The 20,692-nt window shown below is 37.4% G+C and overlaps 1 long non-coding RNA gene and 1 pseudogene across 1 annotated transcript in view; one reads left to right on the top strand and one right to left on the bottom strand.

Annotated features, from left to right (window-relative positions):
• LOC132529877 (uncharacterized) overlaps window positions 1-20,692 on the top strand; it is a 35,774-nt gene that overhangs the window by 11,833 nt on the left and 3,249 nt on the right. The gene's annotated exons all lie outside the window — the stretch shown is intronic.
• On the bottom strand, window positions 11,096-11,350 carry LOC132523612 (SNRPN upstream reading frame protein-like; annotated as a pseudogene).

The raw sequence follows: 20,692 nt of genomic DNA, 5'->3' as shown, positions 1-20,692 counted from the left end.
TCAGCCCAGACTCTTCTCAATCAAAGGGCAACTGTTGACTTAATCCCTATTTCCATTAAATCAGGGGTTCCAAAATTTTGGTAGGTTTGGGACTGGACTCAGTATTTTTAATAACTTCTCCACATCCATTTTGATGGAGATTTGTCTGCTGCCCACATTTTGAAACACTGGTTTAAATATATGATAGAGAAAAGAAATCTGGACTGAGTAGTGATTTAAGAAAAAGTTTTGGTTAATAAAAGAATGTTTTTCAGGAATAATACTTTGCACTTCTACAATGCTTTCTACTTTTCAAAGGGCTTCTTTTGTTTGCCCCTTACTTGTAAGATGGATAAGAAGCAGCAATATTAACTCCATTTTATAAATAAGCTGAGATAAAGAATGTAGAAGTGACTGGATATGTGGTAGAATGGAGGCTAGGAGCCTGGGCTTTCCCATCTTTGTTTACCCAGTTCATAGTCTCATTTCTATTAGGTCAAAACATATAGTTGTACCTCAAGCTTTTTCATAGCTATAAGATATTTCGTGGATTTTTTTTCATGGATTTTTAAAAACTTATTTAACTATTCCCTTATTGATGGACATATCTTTTTTCCAACTTTTTTCTTTTATAAGTAATGATTCTGTGAATCTTTACACATATCTTTGAGTACTTGTGTGAATATTTCATTAGGGTATACGGCAAAAGTGAAATTGCTGAGTCAAAGGGTATATATATTAAAATTTTCATGTATATTGCCAAATTGGCCATCAAATGTGTACCATTTTACCCTCCCCTTGACAGTATACAATAGGCTAACTTTCCCCAAGTGTGTATCTATACTCTTCAGTCTTTGCCAATCTGATTGCAAAAGTGTGGCTAATTAAAATTTTTTCATTTTTTTTTTTTTACTGTTATTTTATTTTATTTTTAATAAATTTATTTATTTATTTTTGGCTGCGTTGGGTCTTCGTTGCTGCATGTGAGCTTTCTGTAGTTGCAGCGAGCGGGGGTTACTCTTCATTGCGGTGCGCAGGCTTCTCTTGGCGGTGGCTTCTCTTGCTGCGGAGCATGGGCTCTAGGCACATACATGGGCTTCAGTAGTTGCGGCTCGCAGGCTCTAGAGCGCAGGCTCAGTAGTTGTGGTGCATGGGCTTAGTTGCTCTGCAGCATGTGGGATCTTCCTGGACCAGGGCTCGAACTTGTGTCCCCTGCATTGGCAGACAGATTCTTAACCACTGTGCCACCAGGGAAGCCCTTCATTTTATAATTATTAAAGTTTAGCATCTTTTAAATTATGTCTGGAAAAGATAAAATGAAATAGGAAAGTGTACAAATCACAGCCCAATAACTTTTTACATTTGTATACATGTGATTAACTATCATCCAGATCAAGATATAAAACATTTCCATCACCTCAGAAAGTTGCCTCTTGCCACTTCACCCGCCCACCCCAGGGGTAACCACTCTTCTGACTTCTATCAAAATCAACTCATTTGACCTGTTCTTGAATTTAATATAAATGAAATCAAACAATTTTATGATATCTTCCTTTGCTCAACATATCTGTGGGATTCATCCATGTTGTTGTGTGGGCTAGTAGTCCATTTTTCAAATTATTGTTTTGTATTCCATTATATGAATACACAATAGATTAGTAATCCATCCTCCTGTTGATGGACCTTTAAGTTGTTTCTAGTTTTTGACTATAATGAAGAAAGCTGCTATGAACATTCCTACACGTATCCTTTATTGGGCATATATTCTCATTTCTCTTGGTCGTATACCTGAAGTACAATTGCTGAGTCAGGGACTAGAAGTAAATTTAGCTTTAAAAGATACTGCTTAATTGTGTTTTAAAGTTAAACTCCCACCAGCAATTGTAGGAGAGTCCCAACTGCTCCATATCTTTCCCAATACTTGGTTTTTTTAGTCTTTCAAATTTTAGACTTTCTGGTGGATGTATAATAGTATCTTGTGGTTTTAATTTGCATCCCTCTCATGAATGATTACATTGACCATCTTCTCATATACTTATTGGCTATTGGATAATCTATTTTGTGTGATACTTGTTCAAGCCTTTTGCCCATTCTTTAAATTGTTTGTGCTTTTTTGTCTTATTTGTATGAGTTCTTTATACCTTCTGGATATAACCTTTTTGTCAGATAGATAGATAGACATATAGATAATGAAAATATTATCCTAGTATGTGACCTGCCTCTTCATTCTCATACTAAAGTTCTCATCCTGAACAAAAGTTCTTAATTTCAATTAAGTCCAATTATGTTTTTATTCTTTTATGGTTACTGTCTTTTGTAACCTATTTAAGAAATCTTTGTCTATCCAAGGTGATGAAGATGTTCTATATTTTCTTCTAGAAATTTGATATTTTAATTAGACATTTATACTTATGAGCTATCTTTAATTAATTTTTATATGTGGTATAAGGTAGGAGCCAAGTTTGAGGTTTTCTTCCCATATGGATATACAACAGTTCTAGCCTCATATGTTGAAAAAGCCATGCTTTCTTTCACGGAATTGCATTTGTACCTCAGAGGGCAAGTACTCAATATTGCACCATCAGATATGTAAGCTGTGATGTTTTGGTTTGGGGTTTATTTGTAGATAGTTTTTGTTATATTAATAAAATTCCATTCTATTTTAATATGCTGAGCATCTTTTTCCTGAGTGGGTCTTCTTTTTTTTAATCAAATCCATTTTCTGTATTTATTGAGATAATTATATGTTTTTTTCTTTTTTCTGTCAATGTGAAGAATTATATTGATTATTTTAGAATGTTAAATGAACCTTGCATTCCTGGGATGAACCATACTTGGTCATTATGACATTTTTTTTTTTACATCTCTATTAAATTTACTAATGTTTTATTTAGAATTTTTTACTCCACATGCAGAAAGGATTTTGGTTTTGGCATCAGATTTATGTTAGCCTCATAAAACAAGTAGTTAAGTGTTCCTCTTTTCTCTAATCCCTGAAAGGGTTTGAGAGAGATTATTATTTCTCCTTAAATATTTGGAAAAATTTACCTTGAAAGTCACGTGGGCCTGGATGATCTTTGTGGAATTTTATCCATGAATTCCATTTCTTTAACATATGTCAGAGTGTTAGTATTTTTTTTATTTTTATATCATATATATATATATATATCATATATATATTTATATCATATATATATATCATATATATATATTTTTATATCAGTTTTGGTAAATTGTATTTTTTCCAAGAATTTGTCTATGTTGTCAAGTTTATTGGCAAAAAGTTGTCATCATGTTCTCTTAATATCAGTAGAATGTGTAGTGACATCATATTTTGAAACTCCTGATATTGGTCATTTGTGTCTTCTCTCTCTTCTATTGATTATTTTTTCCAGGAGATTATAGATTTTATTACTCTATTTAAAGAACAGATTTTCATCTATGATGATTTCTTTATTGTATATATACTTTTTATTTCACTGATTGCAGTACATTCTTTATTATTTCCTTCCTTCTGCTCTATTTGTTTTTAAGTTGCTTTTCATTTTCTGTATTCATAAAATGGAAGTTTATTGATTTTGAACTATTCCTCTTTTCTAATGTATTCATTAGAAGCCATCGACTTCGTTCTAGGCACTGCTTTAGCTGCACTCCACAAATTTTGATATGTTTTATTTTCATTTTTCTTCAGTTCAAATATTTTCGAATTTCCTTTGTGATTTCCTCTTTGACCCACAGGTCATTTAGAAGTATGTTTCTTAATTTTAATACATTCTGGGATTTCCTACTTATATTTCTGTGTTGATTTCTTTTTTTCTTTTTTTTTTGCTGTACGCGGGCCTCTCACTGTTGTGGCCTCTCCCGTTGCGGAGCACAGGTTCCGGACGCGCAGGCTCAGCGGCCATGGCTCACGGGCCCAGCTGCTCTGCGGCATGTGAGATCTTCCCGGACCAGGGCACGAACCCGTGTCCCCTGCATCGGCAGGCGGACTCTCAACCACTGTGCCACCAGGGAAGCCCCCAGCTTTCTTTTGATTGGTGTTTCCATGCTATATCTTTTTTCCATTATTATACTTTCAAGTTATCTGTGTCTTTATGTTTAAAGTGTGTTTAATGAACATAATATAATTTATTATTTTCTAAAAACTGTCTGACATCTACTTATTTTTAGTGAGTTTGTTGATATAATTGGGATTAAATTTATCATCTTTCTATTTGTTTTCTATTGGTTTCATCTTGTCTTTATTCCTCCTTCCTGTCTCCTTTTATAGTAATTAATATTGTATTGTATTGTATTGTATTTTATCTCCGTTTAATTTTTGTTGCTCTCTTAGTATTTTTTTTTAATTACAAAATGATATATTTAAAATGTTAAGTCCTCCTATTCAAGAACATAGTATATTTCTTCAGGTCATGTTAAGCCTGTAATGGGTTGAATAGTGTCCTCCCAAAATTCACGTCTATTCAGAACCCCAAAATGTACCTTATTTGGAAATAGGATTTTTGCAGATGTAATAAGGTAAGTATTGAGATGAGATCATATTGAATTAGGGTGGTCCTAAATCAAATGAGAGTCCTTACAAGAGACAGAAAGGACACACAGATAGAGGATTTTGTGAAGATCTAGAAGACTATGTGAAGTTAGAGCTAGAGATCGAAATGATGCATCTTCAGGCCAAGGGGTGATAAGAAGTGCCAGCAACGACCAGAAGCTGGGAGAGAGGGATGGGACAGTATCTCCCGCAGAGACTCTATAAAGGAACCAAACTGGCCAGTTAGTGGCGGCGTACTACAGCAGCCACAGGAAACTAATGCAAAGACCTTCAGGTAAATTTTAGAGTTTATTAGCATAAATCTTGCAAAATTCTTGTTAAATTTATTCTGAGGCATTACAAAGTTTTTATTGCTATTATAGATTCTATATGTTTTTACATTTAAAATTTTAAAGTTTATAATATTATTTATTAAAATATTGATTTTATATTTAAAATATTTATGTAATTTTATATTTAAAATTTTTAAATCTTCTATCTGACTACTACTAGGAATCTAGGAAAGCTGTTATCTTTTAACTGGTCTCTTTATAGAACTCTCATAGTTGTTTGTAACTATTTTTTATTATTCCCATGGATTTTCTAGGCTGACCTCAAATCATCTGCAAATAATGATAAATGTCTCTTCCTTTCAAATTTGTCTTATGTTGAACCATATGAAATTGCTATTTCACCATTTTGTCCTACAAATTGACAGTTTTTTATGGTTCAAGCTAGTATGTCTCTTCTGTCCTGTATTTATTAGCTTAGCTTGAAACTCCGTAATAATTTTGGCTAAATCAGCAATAGAAGATCCTTGTCTTCTTCCTAATATTAATCAGAGTGCCTTTAGTAATTCATTTTTTGAGAAAAATATGATGTTTAGTACTGTGTTTTATTTCATTAAGCAAGTATTCTATTTCTGGTTTCTATAATTCTTAGATATGTCTGTTAAAATTTATTAAATACCTTTTTGCTCTCCATAAACATGTACTTGTGGATTTTCTCCTTTATTAATAGAGAACATCATATATACATATATATATGGCTTTTTAAAAATGTTCTCAATAATAGTTTTTAAAATGTGCTACCAGATTTATTTGTAACCTTTTATTATTATACAAGTAATGCACATTCACTATAGTAAAATTAGAAAATATAGAAAAAGCAAAAATAAAATTTTATATTCCTGCTACCCAGAGATTATCACTATTAACATAAGTAGATTTCTTTGTGGTGACTATCTCAAATCCTTGTGTAAAACCTCCTAGGTCATATAATAGTTTTTAAATACATTGCTGGTTTCATTTCACTGATATTTTATTTACAACATATTTATTCTCATTGATGAAATTGCTCTATTGTCGTGGTTCTTTTTGTAGGTCATATACATGTTTGAAAATCTGATGGAAGCCTTGTACTCTCTCTTCGGAATAATATATATGTATATATATATATAATATGTATATCATATACTCCCAATCATCCATAATATTTCAAGAATTTGGGGATCCTCTTAAAGTTCCATCATCAATATCCCAGTGTCTAGAGACTCCAGGTTAAGAACCATGGTCTGATTTTCTTTTTCAATGCCTCTCTTGCCAGGTTCTGGTATCAAGATGATGCTAAATTTGGAAGCTCTCATTTCTCAATCTCTCTCTCTCTCTCTTTTTTTAGTTTGCCTTTCCTTTCCTTGCAAATTTGGAAGAACTTGTGTCTGAAGTTGTCTGGGCCTTTGACAACAGTTTTTAAATCGTTACTACTCTATTCAGGCTATTTCTTTTAAAATCAATTTTAGCAATTTATGTTTTCCTAGCAATGTTTATTTTACATAGAATATTAATTTTTATTTATTATATTTATATGTTATTAAATCTATATTAGGACAATTTCCTTTTGGAATCTGGGCCTTTAAATCAATGTGCTTTATAATAAGATATTTTTAAAGTAATCTCACTGTCTTCTAAATTAGTAGAAGCCTGTTGAACTTAAAAGACTGTTGACTGAATAAACTTGATTATAAGGCAGCAGTTTTAATTTAGGTCAAAATTAATGCTGAAATAAAGCAGTGTTGTTGCTATCTATCTACGTATCTATCTATCTACCTATCATCTATCATGGTAGCATGGCCCTAAATGCCCGGATGACCTATAGAGCATTAAACCTTGCTTTTGTTTTACTTGTACTCTTAAGTATGTGTAAAGGCTCACACATTCAGAAGGAAAGGAATGCACTTTTCTTTCACCATTGAAATGAAAAATCTTGTCTTTGATTAAAGTTACAAATATCTCTCTTGATATTTCTAATGTCTTAAAAAAAACAGCTATTGCTTTTATCATTTCTATTGTTATTCCCTTACTAGTTTTCACTTTCATCTTTATTAATTCTTTCTACTTTCTTTGGGCTTATTTGTTTTTCTTTTTCTGGTTTCTTGAGTTGAAATCTTGACCACCTATTTTTAGTCTTTCTTGCAAAATAATAATATAATTATTGCCATGGATTTTCCTCTGAAATTTTATCCTATAGGTTTCCTATGTAGAATTCTACTTTTTGTTAATATTTAAATAACAGACATGATCATGCAAATAAAAATTCAACCTCCAATTTAGAAGTGTATAAATTGACAAGAAAAAGTCTCTGCTTTCTACTCTCCAGCTCACAACTGTGAGTCCATGCCTTGGAGTTAACCACTTTGGACCATTTCTGGTTTTGGTCCTCCTTATGGACATATCTAGAACTCTAAATAGTATTCTATGTCTCTATTATTTGGTTTATCAACTGTCGGGTATACTCTTGACTGCTTTCCATAAAAGATATGGAGTTTAGCCCACTTAACACTTCTCAGTTCCCTACCCTTTCATGCAATTTTTTTTTTTTTTTTTTTTTTTTTTTTTTTTTTGCTTTACGCGGACCTCTCACTGTTGTGGCCTCTCCCGTTGCGGAGCACAGGCTCTGGATGTGCAGGCTCAGCGGCCATGGCTCACGGGCCTAGCCGCTCCGCGGCATGTGGGATCTTCCCAGACCGGGGCACGAACCCGCGTCCCCTGCGTCGGCAGGCGGACTCTCAACCACTGCGCCACCAGGGAAGCCCCATGCAATTTTGATTATTTTATAAGTTACTATTTAGCTTACAAAAATATACTTAAACCTCTTTTTTCTTGATCCATCAACGATCTGATTCTCTCCTAGGTAAGATGAGGAAATTAGTGTCCCTACACTTCTCTTAACTTCCTTTTGTCTCTGCCTCCCAGTTTCTTTTCATTTTGCTAAAATCATAGAATACATTGTTGCTTTTATTATTTTGAACAAAGTTTTATCTGTTAGATCAACTAAGATTTAGCAAAAAAGTTTTATTTTACCTTTGCTTATTCTTCCTCTAATGTTCTTTTCTTTATGTAAATCTGAGTTTCCGACCTATATTATTTTCCTTCTCCCTGAAGAACTTCCTTTAACATTTCTGACGAGGCAGGTCTATTGGCAACAAATTCTCTCAGTTTTTGTTTGTCTGAGAAAGTCTTTATTTCTCCTTCACTTTTGAATGATAATTTCTCAGGATGCAGAATTCTAGGTTAATGTTTCTTTCTCTTCAACACTTTAAATATTTCACTCTACTCTCTTCTTTTTTTTTTAAATTAATTTATTTTTGGCTGCGTTGGGTCTTAGTTGCTGCGCATGGGCTTTCTCTAGTTGCGGTGAGCGGGAGCTACTCTTCGTTGCGGTGAGCGGGAGCTACTCTTCCTTGCGGTGCGCGGACTTCTCATTGTGGTGGCTTCTTTTGTTGCAGAGCACGAGCTCTAGTCACGTGGGCTTCAGTAGTTGTGGCACGCAGGCTCAGCAGTTGTGCTCGTGGGCTCTAGAGCGCAGGCTCAGTAGTTGTGGCACACGGACTTAGTTACCCCATGGCATATGGAATATTCCTGGACCAGGGATCGAACCTGTGTACCCTGCATTGGCAGGCAGATTCTTAACCACTGTGCCACCAGGGAAGTCCCTCCACTCTCTGCTTACTTGCACAATTTTTGAGAAGTCAGATGTTAGTTCTTATCTTTGTTCCTCTATAGGTGAGATATTTTCCCCCTCTGGCCTCATTCAAAAATTTTTAATCTTTGATTTTTTACAGTTTGAATATCATATGCCAGTGTGTAATTTGGGGGACATTTACCCTGCTTATTGTTCTTTGAGCTTTCTGGATGTGTGTCTAATGTTTGGTGTCTAATATTAATTTGAGGAAATTGTCTTTCTGACATTCCCAAAAGGAATACCTATGTTATGCCTTCTTTAGTTGTCCCATGGAACTTGAATATTCTGTTCCATTTTTTCTCTTTGCTTTACAGTTTTGGAAGTTTTTATTGACATATCTCCTCATGCTTCTTCCTCAGCCATGTCCAGCCTACTAACGAGCCCACCAAAGTCTATCAGAAGCTATCACATTCTTCATTTCTGTTTTTGATCTCTAGATTTCTTTTCGATTCCTTTTTAGAATTTCCATCTTTCTTCTTGCCCATCTATTCTTTTTTTTTTTTTTTTTGCGGTACGTGGGCCTCTCACTGTGTGGCCTCTCGCGTTGCAGAGCACAGGCTCCAGACGCGCAGGCCCAGCGGCCATGGCTCACAGGCCCAGCCGCTCTGCAGCATGTGGGATCCTCCCGGACTGGGGCACGAACCCGTGTCCCCTGCATTGGCAGGCGGACTCTCAACCACTGCACCACCAGGGAAGCCCAGGGGTCTTAGCATATTAATCATAGCTGTTTTAAATACTTGGTCTGATAATTCCAACATCCCTGACATATCTGAATTTGATTCTGATGCTTGCTCCATCTCTTCAAACTGTGTTGTTTGCCTTTTAGTTTGCCTTTTAGTTTGCCTTGTAACTTTTTGTTGAAAACTGGTCCTGATGTCCTGGATTAAAGAATGTAGTCTGGTTTCCATGTAGGTTTCTCCTCCAGTAAATTATGATTCTATCTGCCTGTCTGTCTCTCCAGTTTTGAGGGCAGCAGTTTGCCTTGTGACCTCAATTCTCTGATGGATCTAAGAAGAGCTGTTGATTTTCAGTTTGTTCAGCTTTTTTTTTGTTGTTAGGATGGAGTGATGATTTTCAAACACCTTATATTACTGACCAGAAACCAGAAATCTTTTCAACTTTGTAATTCATTTTGCATAGTTAGTTTTTAACAACACTTACATTTTTTGTAACTATAATTGAATTTTCCATACTTCCTTTATAAGTTCATTATGAAATTCAAGTCCAAATAATAGCATTTATAGTATTATGATTATGTAACTTTGTTTGTTACAGATATGGGTAGGATGATTGAATCCATAGAGAAGGAGTTGTAATTTTATGTTCCTAAACCTGTGCTACTCTGAGAATTTCCTGTAACAAATTGAAATGGATATTCTTTTCTTACAGTTTATCCATTTCTCAAATGAATGCCTTGTCTTAGCTTATTGCATCTATGGACCACAATTTTCAGAGTCTGTAATTGTTCCTCTTTTCTCTTGCTGAAAGAGAAAATGCTTCATAATTATCCCAGTTTTTATTTATACTGTTTTTGGAATGGTTACTTTTTTTTTTAATTTAATTTTTTTTAATAAATTTATTTTATTTTTGGTTGCGCTGGGTCTTTGTTGCTGTGTGTGGGCTTTCTCTACTTGGGGCAAGCAGGGGCTACTCTTCGTTGCAGTGCATGAGCTTCTCATCATGGTGGCTTCTCTTGTTGCGGAGCACGGGCTCTAGGTGCATGGGCTTCAGTAGTTGTGGCACGTGGGCTCAGTAGTTGTGGCTCACGGGCTCTAGAGCACAGGCTCAGTAGTTGTGGCTCACAGGCTTAGTTGCTCTGCAGCATGTGGGATCTCCCCAGACGAAGGCTCGAACCCGTGTCCCCTGCATTAGCAGGCAGATTCTTAACCACTGCGCCACCAGGGAAGGTCAGAATGCTTATTTTAAATAGATTATTTTATTGTCACATTGTACAAATCTATCCCCATTATTTCTTTTTATGGCCTTTGTGGGTTTCTTCTGCTGTTTCTTAGATCCTGTGTCATCCTTTGTCATGGGATTCCTCTTTGGAGTTGCTAAAGTGTATTTTGGTACTTTTCAACTTTTTTCAGAAGAGATACATAAGAACCGTTCTAAGTCTTTGCATGTATGAAATGTCTTCATTTCACTTTCACACTTGGTTGATAGTGTGCCTGCGTATAGAATTTTATGCTCAAAATATTTTTTCCTGGGCTTCCCTGGTGGCGCAGTGGTTGAGAGTCCGCCTGCCGATGCAGGGGACACGAGTTCGTGCCCCGGTCCGGGAAGATCCCACATGCCGCGGAGCAGCTGGGCCCGTGAGCCATGGCCGCTGAGCCTGCGCGTCCGGAGCCTGTGCTCCGCAACGGGAGAGGCCACAACAGTGAAAGACCCGCGTACCGCAAAAAATAAAGAAAAAAAATATATATATTTTTTTTCCTAGTTGTTTGAAATCATTACTTCATTGCTTTCTTGCTTGCTTTCCTATTTTTTTTTCTTGGATAATATCTTTATTACATTGTCTGATTTTTCACTTGGAATAAGCTATCTTGATGTTCCAATACTGCTTTAACCACCTCTTGGTGTCTCAGCTAAGAATACCTGTCTTGGTTTCACCTGGAAATCCACTACAGATATTTACAGCTGCTAGATTGCACTGGGTACGACTGACACTCTTGGTTGCTCAATGAGGCTGTTCCTTCAACATTTTACTTGGACTTCTACCTCTGGTATGTGCTGGTCTATCATCCGTCTCAGGTGTAAGTGGTTCCTGGCCTGCTCTACTCCACCAGTGGCCACTTCTCTGGCTGGAATGTCAAGCATCTCCCACAGCTGGTCTGCTCTGCTCTACCCCATTGCTTTCTTGCATCCCATGTGTCAATGGAATCCCTGAAATTGTTACTTGTTTGTAGTAACCTGTTTCCCCTAACCCGCCCCCCCGCCCCAAAGCTTTTGGTGTGTTCTCTTTATACCTGTTCTGAAATTTTAGAATGAATCTTTTTTTCTTTTACAAACTCATCCTGTTCTATACTTAATAAGCCCTTTCAATCTGAATTTTTATATCTTATATCAACTCTGGGGTATGTTCTTCTATTATTTAAATTTTTTTTTCTCTGTCTGTATTCCTGGAACTCCTGTTGGACAGGTATTGATTGGTTCTTTTAGTTGCTCTACTCCTCTTGACATTTTTCCCTTCATGTTTTCTGTCTCTGGTCTTTTTCCTCTATATTCCAGGAGATTTTCTTAAGTTTTTTCTTGCATTCCTTAGAGTTATTTTTTTATTTTGGTGATTGTATTTTTTTTTTTTTTGCGGTACGTGGGCCTCTCACTGTTGTGGCCTCTCCCGTTGTGGAGCACAGGCTCCGGACGCTCAGGCTCAGCGGCCATGGCTCACGGGCCCAGCCGCTCCGCGGCACGTGGGATCTTCCCGGACCAGGGCACGAACCCGTGTCCCCTGCATCGGCAGGCGGACTCTCAACCACTGCGCCACCAGGGAAGCCCTGGTGATTGTATTTTTAATCTCCATGAATTCTTCATTGTTTTCCACCTGCTCTTTTTTCATAGTAGTCTCTTTTGGTTTAAATGAATACATTATCTTCTCTTTTTGGACATTAATGAGAATTCCTTGTAGCTTCTTATGTTTTATGAATTATTTATATTTCCACTGTCTAGGTCAGTTATTTTGATATTTATTTTGGTTGTTCTCCAAATAAACTTGAGGTACAGAATTTCCTACCAACACATGGTCTTTTACTCATTTACTTGTGAATCAAGGATAAGTCCAATTGATATAGGTGGCTTTGGTGAGGTTTCCTTTGTTCAGCTCCAAACTTAGAGCTAGATTTTGTGTTTGTCAATAGGAATGTGGATGATAGGATTTACTTTAGGGTGCTGGGGGCAGGTAGTCAGTCTGGGCTTCTCTCTAAATGCCAATGCAAATTTGGTCCTCTCTGGTATGCCAACCTCTACTCTGAATTACTATTGCATGAATACACCACATACACTGACTAAATTTCTTCAGAGATGATGTTTCCAACTTGGCCTGGGAGCAAAATCCATTGCTGCATAGAAGGATGGGGCAGGGCACCAAAGACCAAGGACAGCAGGAGTCCGGGCTCTGGTTCCATCAGTCCTGATGTATGTGCCCATCTTTGGAGTTGGGGATGAGAACATCTGTATTTGTAACACCGTGGATTGAGTAGGGAAGTTGTATTCCTCAGAGGAGATTCAAATGCTTTTATCTGAAGATTAAGACAAGAGCAATTGCTGTCCACTATAATAGGCAAGTGTGATTAACCCCACTTTATGAGTGCATTTGGTGAAATACTGTGAATGAATCATAGAGGTTAGGAGTGAGGAGCAGCATGATATAGTAAATCAACGTAATATAAACAACACCATTGCTGATCCTTGTGCTGATCTTTGTGGGAAAAGCTAGAGGGAATGCTTAAGTAGTTCCATCAACTTAACCTTGGCCCAGTTCACATCAGTTGGGAGTGGAGAGGAAGAGGCTCTGCAAATCATTAACATCATAGCAAAGATGCTATAGGCTCCAGTAGAGACCAACTTCCTGTTTCTGATTCACTAAATACCTTTCCCTTAAAATGAGCATAGAGTAATCATGGGAGAAAAATGCGGCTGTGGAAAAGACTTGTGGAATATTACAAAATGTTTGGGACCGTATTCACTCCATTCGTACTCCTCCTTTCATTTGTAGAGTTTCTATGCATTTCAAAGACTTTTTTCGGTGCTGACAGGGAAGAAAGTTCTGCCAAATTGGAACCTTTTAAACAGATCAAGATTTTCAGCTTATCTCAAACAGAGTTAGATTTGATGCAGATAAATCTCAACTACATCACAGTGTTGATGGGATCATTCATTTCCTTTCTTTTTAGCAGAGTAACTGCCATTCTCAAACACAGATCAAGCATTTAGCCCTAACAAATGTAGTAATCAAAATAGAGGTTGATCAGCTTACCCAGTTTCCCATCTGCGCTTTGGCTGAGATGTTTAATTTTCGTTTCCTCCTTTCCATTGACATGGAAGGAGGTCTGATAGCCCTTTACAGGGGATGTTGTTACTTCTTCATTCTCAAATAAGAGCTGGAATTCCATTTGAAAAGAGAAATTACATTGGGTTTAATCAATACCCTCAAAGAATTAAGAGGAAAAAATTACCTGTTATTTGACTTTAATACGTACTTGATGCCCATGATTTGTGTTCTTATGTTAATTATAGGGTCACTAGCAATTAGATTAGCTATTGTTAACATCTAAAATTGATTTAAATGCAAAAAGAATCAATACTTGAGCTAAATGTTTAAATATCCTGACACTAACAAGAGACTCAGTCTTTCCAATTGAATTATTTTTTGCTTTCTGCATTTTACATCGATCATGTCTAAGAGAGGTGAAAAATACTTACTGTTGTAAAGGACAATGTAAATAACTTGCTATGGCCTTAGGAATGAAGGCAATGGCACTGGTGGGAGCATTAAGTGGTAAGTGTAGTTTGTGAAACTAAAGTATCTTAGCATTAAATTTGGCAAAAGATTATGCTAATTACAAATGGCCGATGAGGTTTTTTATAGTAATAGTTTTTTTTTAATTGGAGTATAGTTGATTTACAATATTGTGTTAGTTTCAGGTGTACAGCAAAGTGATTCAGTTATATATATTTTTTCAGATTATTTTCCATTATAGGTTACTACAAAATATTGAACATAATTCTGTATGCTATATGGTAAATCCTTGTTGCTTATCTATTTTATGTATAGTAGTTTGTCTCTGTTAATTCCATACTCCTAATTTATCCCTCCCTCACTTCCTATCCCCTTGGTAGCCATAAGTTTGTTTTCTATGCCTGTGAGTCTGTTTCTGTTTTGTAAATTCACTTGTATTACTTTTTAGATTCCACATATAAGTGATATCATGTGATATTTGTCTTTCTCTCTCTGACTTACTTCACTTAGTATGATATTCTCTAGATCCATCCATGTTGCCACAAGTGGCAATATTTCATTCTTTTATGGCTGAGTAATATTCCACTGTATATATATACACCACATCTTCTTAAACCAATTGTCTGTTGATTGGCACTTGGGTTGTTTCTGTGTCTTGGTTATTGTAAACAGTGCTGCTATGAACATTGGGGTGAATGTGTCTTTTTCAATTAGTTTTCTCTGGATGTATGCTCAGGAGTGGGATTGGTGGATCATATGGTGGTTCTATTTTTAGGGTTTTTTTTGTGCAGTACGCGGGCCTCTTACTGTTGTAGCCTCTCCCGTTGCAGAGCACAGGCTCCGGACGCACAGGCTCAGCAGCCATGGCTCACGGGCCCAGCCGCCCCGCTGCATGTGGGATCTTCCCGGACCAGGGCACGAACCTGTGTCCCCTGCATCGACAGGCGGACTCTTAACCACTGCACCACCAGGGAAGCCCCTATTTTTAGTTTTTAAGAAACCTGTATACTGTTTTCCACAGTGGCTGCACCAATTTACATTTCCACTAACAGTATAGGAGGGTTCCCTTTTCTCTATACCCTCTCCAGAATTTATTTGTAGACTTTTTGATGATAGTAAAATGGCTGATGTTTTCAAGCACTTGCTGGATGCTTGACACTGTTATTTTTCTCATTTAATTTTCACAAAAATCTTATGACACAGGTACTAAGTGACTCAAGGAGGCTCTGCCTCCACTAAGTCACAGGTTAGGTTGAATCCCAGATCTGCTGACTACAGATCCAGGACCCATAACCTGTATGCTATGTTTTAGCAATTGCGATTCTAGATATTCTAAACAAATGGAGTGTTGATGGAGTTTTAAAGGGTGAAAAGTTGAAAAGATGTAAATTCAGAAAAATAGTGGAGTTTACAAATTACTTGCTCTTATATCAGTTTAAATCACAGAAACTCTCTTGGTAAATTTGATACTCCTATAACCCTAAATTTGGTTTGTTGAATTGGGTTCTACAATTGTAATAGTCAAATTTACAACATTTTTAACATATTCAATCTTTTTTAGAGTCTCCGAATTTAGAGTTGCGAGCTATCAGAGTGTATACAATCATAGGTCATAGAAACATTTAAGGATCTGAGTCTGGGAGACTAAACCTAGCTCAGTGTGTGTGGTTGTGTGTGCATATGTGTGTGTGTGTGTGTGTGTGTGCACCCATATGTACACCTGACTGCATGTTGGTGGTGAGGTTCTGGTTAGACAGAACTTCAGCCAAATAAATCACATTTAAACAGTCGCTGTTTGAAAACAACAAGACCCCTTGGTGCAGATTCTCCTTGTTCTTTTTTGTTTTTAAGTATCACTTGAGAAGCTGAACATAGTTATGCAGATGTATGTCAAGTAGGCCCCACAGGCCCTAGAGAAAATGTATAACAGGATCTTTTGTGGCTTGACAAAGGCTGCTCAGACCAAGGAGCCCTTGGTTTTCAGAGTTGGATGCTAGAGAGGGAAGGTGGGGGTGAAATGAGGAAATTTGCAGAAAGCGCATTGTTTCAACAATTTAAAAACTACATTAGTGGGCTTCCCTGGTGGCGCAGTGGTTAAGAATCTGCCTGCCAATGCAGGGGACACGGGTTCCAGCCCTGGTCCGGGAAGATCCCACATGCTGCGGAGCAACTGGGCCAGTGCGCCATAACTAGTGAGCCTGCATTCTAGAGCCCGCAAGCCACAACTACTGAAGCCCACGTGCCTAGAGCCCGTGCTCCACAACAAGAGAAGCCACCGCAGTGAGAAGCCCACACACTGCAAAGAAGAGTAACCTCTGCTCTCAGCAACTAGAGAAAGCCTGCGTGCGGCAACAAAGACCCAACGCAGCCAAAAATAAAGAAAGAATATATTAAAAAAAAAAACTAGATTAGTTATTTGTACCACAAACTACTAGAGTTACAAGCATCAACATTTTACCACACACTCCAATATTCTCAAATCTGATATTCAACTTCTGATATTCAGGTTTTGACTACATTGCCAATTATATTTTGAGTAAAAATTTCACTTTAGATGAATATATCCTTTACCTCAAAATATCTTAATTGTCTTAACATATATTTCTTTTGAACTCAATTTGCTTTGTTGAAGATTATTTCAACTTTGGAATCACTAATTGCCACTATTTTGTCAAAAATATTTGTCTATTTAGGATCTCAAAAAGTTCTGCCCATCTTTTTCTATCTTTGTTGCCATGGGAAGATCCTTCTGCAGAAGCATGTTTGCAGAAGTGTTTGGGTTATAAGAATCACCCAAATCACTGTAAGGTAGGCAGGACAGGGATAACTCTTCCCATTTTCTGGTTGAGGAAAATGAGATAAATGATATGAGTTGAAGAAGGCCTCATAGTTGGCCAGCAGCTGGGACTTGAATGGGCTATTCTTGACTTTTAATTCTTTTTTTTTTTTTTTTTTTTTGCGGTACGCGGGCCTCTCACTGCTGTGGCCTCCCCCGTTGCGGAGCACAGGCTCCGGACGCGCGGGCTCAGCAGCCATGGCTCACGAGCCCAGCCGCTCCGCGGCACGTGGGATCTTCCCGCACCGGGGCCCGAACCCGTGTCCCCTGCATCGGCAGGCGGACTCTCAACCACTGCGCCATCAGTGAAGCCCTATTCTTGACTTTTAAAGCAAAAGACCCTCTTTACTCACTGTTGTGTGCTGATGATCTTTATGAATAGTTTTCTAGACTGAAAAGTGCTCTTCAAGGAGGAAGCAGATCTAGGTTCAAATCCTGAAGCTTTCGCTTCTCATCTCTGGTTGGACAAAGTACCTAAACTCTTTGAACCCTAGTGTCTTAATGTGTAGAATGGGAGAAAATGATATAAATTTTGCAGGGTTGTTAGGATTTAATGAGCTACAAGTTTTAAGTGCCTGGTATTGTAGTATTAGTATAAGAAACACCATGCAGTCTCTTTTGATGTTCTCCAACCTTTACTAATTAAAGTATACTTTACCATTAACTTTTTGAGAATACACCAAGAATTGTATCATAAAGACCTAAAAATCTCAGGAGAAATAAACTAAATGGTCAGCAGCTTTTAGGTCAGCATGGAGTGATGCAGAGAGCTCTGATCAGCAGACTGGTTCTGATTACTACCTACCACTAATAAAAGCAAGAGTTTAGATTTCATCCATTCATTGAGCAAATCTTTATTGAGCACCTATTCTATGCCAGTCATTGCTCTAAGTCCTGGGGAAATAGCAATGAAGGCAAAAATACCTGCCCTTAGAGAGCTTACATTGTAGTGACACTTATTGTATACCAGGCATTTGTTCCAGTGTTCAACTGCTGTGTGATTTAATGCCCAAATTAATTACGTAAAAATAGCATTTGGGTAAAACTTGGCTGGCAATTCTTTTGCTCAGTGTGGTATTGACTGAGGTCACTTGTTTTTTGTTCAGCTGACAGCTGGTTTGGTCTAGAGGGTGCCAAACAGGCTCATTCAGATGCCTGGCACCTTGTGAGGATGGCAGGAAAGCTGAGCTCAGTGGAACAAACCCCTCTCTCTCTTCATGTAGTTTCTTATGGTTTTTCTAGGAGGACAGTCATACTTCTTATAAGGCAGATGGCTTCCCACAGAGAGAGTGTTCCTGGAGACCAAGGCAGAAGTTGAAAGTCTTCTTCTGACTCAGACGTGGAAGCCAAGCAGTATTACTTCAGTTGCGTTTTATTAATGACAACTGAGGGCCTATGGCCAGTGTGGGTTCAAGGGGAGGGGAATTATATCCCATCCCCTCATAGGAGGAATGTCCAAAAAACCGTGGCCGTCTTCAAGCTGCACTTTATGTGTGTTATCTCATTTAGTCCTTACAACAACAACTCTATGAAATAGGTACCCTTAAATTATACTCATTTTACAAACAAGGAAACTAACACAGAGAAGTTAAGTAATGTGCCCAAGATTATGCAGTCAGTCAGTTGCAGAACCAAGATTAAAAAATGGGAATCTAGATCCAGAGTCCAATATTTTAACCACTGCACTTTACTCCCTCATATGATTTGCACTACCTTGGACAATATATTTTAAATGACTGGGTTTCAGTTCCTCATGCACAAAATGAGAGACTGAGAATAGATGAGATTTTCATCTCACATCTGTTATGATGGCCACTACCAAAAACCAAAAAATAGCAAGTATTGGCAAGGATGTGGAGAAACTGGAACACTTGTGCAGTGTTGGTAGGAATGTGAAATGGTGCAGCCACTCTGAGAAACAGTATAACAGTTCCTCAAAAAATTAAAAATAGAATTACCATATGACCAGCATTCCACTTCTGGGTATATACCCAAAAGAATTAAAAGCAGAGTCTCAGAGAAGTATTTGTACACCCATTTTCATAGCAGCATTATTTATAATAACCAAAAAATGGAAGATAAAACCCAAGTGTTCATTGACATATGAATGGATAAATAAAATGTGGTATATACATAAATGGAATATTATTTAGCCTTTAAAAATGAAGTTCTGACACATGTTACAACATGGATGAAACTTGAGGATATTTTTCTAAGTGAAATAAGCTAGTCACAAAAGGACAAATGTTCTATGATTCCATTTATATGAAGTACCTAGAGTAGTCAAATTCATAAGTCAGAAAATAAAAGGGTGGTTGCCAGGAGCTAAAAGCTGGGAGGAATGGGAAGTTTTTGTTTAATCGGTATAGGGTTTCAGTTTTGCAAGATGAAAATAATTCTGGAGATTGGTTGCACAACAATGTGAATGTACTTTACTGTAAAAATGGTTACAACAGTAAATTTCATATTCTGTGTATTTTACCGCAATTAAAAATAAAAAAGAGTGGATGAATTTCATCAACTTTCTACAATTCTGTGTAACTTTTACCCTATATCTAGTATAATAGTAGTTGCTTCTGCTAGACTTAGAAATAAATTTGTAACAAGTATATTCCAATTAAGGGTTAGTGCCTAGTCTCATAACTTTACAAAAAGAAATGAATTAAGTCATAAAAAAGCAGAGCACGTTATATATTTTTTTCCAAAACATTGAAATAATGAGCCATTAAGAAAGGTGTCTAGTGATGTGTACAGAAAGTGACTAAAATACACAATATAATTAGCAAACCAAACAGTGGAAGGCAAAGTCAGACAGGACTCCTTGCCCACCAGAACAGGCCAAAGCAAACAAGTGTATTTTGTATTGTGCTGTGAAGGTCAATAAACTCAGACTTGGCCAGTTCAAGAGTGGGAGAGAGATGCAGAAACCAGGACCTTTGGAACTGAACGTCAACCCAAAATTCAAATTATAGGATAGAACTCAGATGTTAGCTGTGTTTCTGTTGCCTGGAAGGTGACTTGGGGGGAAAAAACAACCAACCAGGTTCAGGGTTTCAGAAAACTATTTCACCAGGCCATTTAAGGGGGAGCAAGTTTGATTTCAAGGTTTAATCAGAAGGTGAATATAACTGTTTTTTCAAGTGACCAGAAGGTAAATAAGGAAGTATTCCAGAGGCACCACTAAACCCCAGGGCAAGAGAGAGAAAAGGAAATGGTGTTCTTTTCTCACTTAAAATTTTTCTTCCTGACTGTCCAAGTAAACATGCTCATTGAAAATACAGTACGATGGACAGTTGTTATTTTGATGGCCTAGCAGTTCTCTTCTTTTCTTGGTACATTGCACACTCCTTATCACACTAACCATCTGGCCATAGTGGGTGCTGCTGTCTTTTTAAAAAAAAAAATTCTGCTACAGCATGGGGAATGCAGGCTGCACTGACTTGTCCCAAACTCAAGGAGAACAGATCCTGTTACCTCCTGATTGATACTGTCTTCTTCCATAAACCTGCCTTCCTATGCACTACCCTCCCCTCCCTCCCTATCACCACCCTGGCCACTCTGATTGGATATGTGATCTAAAATGGGCCAATGAAAATTTTTTGTTGGGATTATTTTAGCTGGACCTGCCACACCCCCCAAAGAATGAGGGGACATTCTTTGCCTCTGTAGTGGAAAAACTAGAAAATGTGAATCCAGGAGCTTCTGGCAACAGAGTCCTGTGGCTGTGGAGAAGGCAGGTCTACCATAGAAGACATTGATCCCAATGTGCAGAGAGGAGGGGGAAGGAGATTTGGAAAGAGTCCCTGGTTCCAGTCAGTCCTAGTAACTGGTTCAGTAAGCCAACAAATATCCCTTTAATTAAGGTAGT

The sequence above is a fragment of the Lagenorhynchus albirostris genome, chromosome 1 (genome assembly GCF_949774975.1).
Source record: "Lagenorhynchus albirostris chromosome 1, mLagAlb1.1, whole genome shotgun sequence".
NCBI classification, from domain to species: Eukaryota; Metazoa; Chordata; class Mammalia; order Artiodactyla; family Delphinidae; genus Lagenorhynchus; species Lagenorhynchus albirostris.
This window is presented reverse-complemented; position numbering and strand designations above follow the sequence as displayed.